The sequence below is a fragment of the Carassius gibelio genome, chromosome A20, assembly GCF_023724105.1.
Source record: "Carassius gibelio isolate Cgi1373 ecotype wild population from Czech Republic chromosome A20, carGib1.2-hapl.c, whole genome shotgun sequence".
In the NCBI taxonomy this organism is placed as follows: Eukaryota; Metazoa; Chordata; class Actinopteri; order Cypriniformes; family Cyprinidae; genus Carassius; species Carassius gibelio.
Genome location: NC_068390.1, coordinates 459,854 through 462,838, shown reverse-complemented (window position 1 = coordinate 462,838; position 2,985 = coordinate 459,854). Strand labels below are relative to the sequence as shown.

At 42.8% G+C, this 2,985-nt stretch overlaps 3 non-coding genes across 3 annotated transcripts; all 3 read left to right on the top strand.

The window, feature by feature from the left end:
- Positions 1–370: 370 nt before the first annotated feature.
- On the top strand, positions 371–443 carry trnak-uuu (transfer RNA lysine (anticodon UUU)). Its single transcript has one exon. It is a non-coding gene; the product is annotated as a tRNA-Lys (tRNA).
- A 1,635-nt stretch (positions 444–2,078) lies between these two features.
- On the top strand, positions 2,079–2,160 carry trnas-aga (transfer RNA serine (anticodon AGA)). The gene has a single exon. It is a non-coding gene; the product is annotated as a tRNA-Ser (tRNA).
- A 550-nt stretch (positions 2,161–2,710) lies between these two features.
- Positions 2,711–2,783, top strand: trnak-uuu (transfer RNA lysine (anticodon UUU)). The gene has a single exon. It is a non-coding gene; the product is annotated as a tRNA-Lys (tRNA).
- Positions 2,784–2,985: the final 202 nt, after the last annotated feature.

Sequence of the window (2,985 nt, the reverse complement as noted above, 5' to 3'; positions counted from 1 at the left end):
TGTGGCCGCAGCAACCCCGGTTCGAATCCGAGTCACGGCAATACTCTGGCGTTGAGTGTACGGGAAGGTTGCCATTTTTTTACCACCTCATCTTTCTTCTCTATTTTGTTTTTGATGCCTGGCCTGTGCAGGGTGACACCAGACAACTGGGCCTGCCCAGCTAGACGTAGTCGTGGCCGAGAGGTTAAGGCGATGGAAGTGAAATCCATTGGGGTCTCCCCGCGCAGGTTCGAACCCTGCTGACTACGGGAGGGCTTTGCAGTATTGCTTTAGCTTTCTGTGATGGTAATTGTGCCTTCTATGGTCCTTTGTCCTAACTGCTTCTAGCTTTCATCCCGTGACACCTGCGTCTCTTCTTTGCTCCACAAGAGCCCGGATAGCTCAGTCGGTAGAGCATCAGACTTTTAATCTGAGGGTCCAGGGTTCAAGTCCCTGTTCGGGCGAAGGTCTTTCTTTGGCCTCACCTTGCTATCACTACGGTCCATCTCTTCTGCTGGCTCTGTACTGGAACGGTGTTCCTTCCTGCTCTCGGGTATCAAGGGATCTCCCTTGTGGTTAGTGAAAAACGAACAATGTTAAAACACTTGAACAAGGCAAACATAAAGAACAATGGTGCCTGGAATTTTTGAGAACTGGAGCTTGTAGCCTAGAATTTTTCTTTGTAATTCATGTGAAAATCATCTTGTTTACTCACTTACAGAAAACAATACATTGATTTACATTTTCTAAGACACTTTTTGTTGGTAAAGGTCATATGAGAGTAGGCGTCAACTATCATGAATGTCATTATGATTTACACCTGAGAAGACAAAGCCCTGCATAATGAGCTGCATAAAGAGCCGCTCAGTCAGCTGTTGTCACTGAGAGGGAGGTGTTACAAGAAAGAACGTGAGAACAAAATAAATGTATATCATTTTAAGTTTGTAGTTTATTTAGAATATATTTAATTATCCCACAACATAATTTAATATGGGGGAGCAGTTAAACAGTTTATTAGGAACAATCAAAGCTGACTTTCAAACTAATTTTATTTTTGCATTATTACTCCAGTCACACAATCCTCAAGAAATCCTTTTAACAATCTGAATTTCTAAAAAACAACAACAACAAAAAAAACATTTATTGTTATCATTATTATTAATGTTGAAAATAGCAGAGGACATTTTTCAGGTTTTTTAGGGGGTAAATTAAAAGAACACCATTTTTTGTTACATTTGTTACAGTTACATGTATTTGTTACATGTATATTATTTACATCAAGCTTTTGAATGGTATAGTTTTGTATATTGTTATTGGAACTTCATAATATTTAACTTAATTATACATTTAGTCAAGAATTATAGTTTGGAAAGAGTCTAACTAGTAAAATGTTTAGACGTTATGTGAAAGCTAGTACAAGTATATAAATAAATATAAAGAGACTTACTCATGTTTATGATCTCTGCTGAATAAAGTGCTTCATTCTTTTTTTTCTGAGGAAATCCATTTCTCAAATCCTCAACCACGTCACATCTTTTTGGGGTGAATTATGTGTTATTCCTCTCATCGCGAAGCAAACAGTAAAATAAAAGCACTTGAACAACAGTCTGGCTGCTTTTTCTTCTGTGTGGGCGTATTCAAGCTGCGCTTCAGTTTGAATCTGAATAGAGCGTTCAGCGTGGGGCGTGGTCACATTAGATATAATGAAGGGAGACGTGAAAAAAGCACATCGCCTTGTTTTCATATGGATTACTTTATCACAGAACATTTGTTTTAGGCAGCACTCGTTTAGTTTAAAAGTAGACATGTCAAGCTTTCTATAGATATCTCTCTCATGTCTCTTCGTTGAGTATTCACGGAGTTACAGTTCATTTTAATGACGTGTTTGTAAATGAAGATCAGCGCAGACAAAGGCTGCAGACAGCACATCTTGTTTGTTATCTTTAGAAGTGCACAAAGTTTTGTTGTTATTATGTCTGTATCCAAAAAAAGGAAACCCTTTACTGGGTTACAGTCCGCTTGCTGACTGAGCTGGGATGTTTGCAAGAAGGTCAGGCAGCAGTGTTGCACACAAACTGAGCAGGAGTTGGTCTGTTCTTGTAGTCGTGGCCGAGTGGTTAAGGCGATGGACTAGAAATCCATTGGGGTCTCCCCGCGCAGGTTCGAATCCTGCCGACTACGCTGAAGGCCGTGAGGAAAAGCGTCCATGAATTTTTCAAGGTCCTCCCACTGATTTGCGAAATGTCCAGTCCCTCTTCGATGGACCAACACACCGCTGGTGCTTCTTCTATTCGGGCTCCAGGGGTTAACTCGGGTGAGCCAGTGGCACGCCGTGATCGTATAGTGGTTAGTACTCTGCGTTGTGGCCGCAGCAACCCCGGTTCGAATCCGAGTCACGGCAATACTCTGGCGTTGAGTGTACGGGAAGGTTGCCATTTTTTTACCACCTCATCTTTCTTCTCTATTTTGTTTTTGATGCCTGGCCTGTGCAGGGTGACACCAGACAACTGGGCCTGCCCAGCTAGACGTAGTCGTGGCCGAGAGGTTAAAGCGATGGACGTGAAATCCATTGGGGTCTCCCCGCGCAGGTTCGAACCCTGCTGACTACGGGAGGGCTTTGCAGTATTGCTTTAGCTTTCTGTGATGGTAATTGTGCCTTCTATGGTCCTTTGTCCTAACTGCTTCTAGCTTTCATCCCGTGACACCTGCGTCTCTTCTTTGCTCCACAAGAGCCCGGATAGCTCAGTCGGTAGAGCATCAGACTTTTAATCTGAGGGTCCAGGGTTCAAGTCCCTGTTCGGGCGAAGGTCTTTCTTTGGCCTCACCTTGCTATCACTACGGTCCATCTCTTCTGCTGGCTCTGTACTGGAACGGTGTTCCTTCCTGCTCTCGGGTATCAAGGGATCTCCCTTGTGGTTAGTGAAAAACGAACAATGTTAAAACACTTGAACAAGGCAAACATAAAGAACAATGGTGCCTGGAATTTTTGAGAACTGGAGCTTGTAG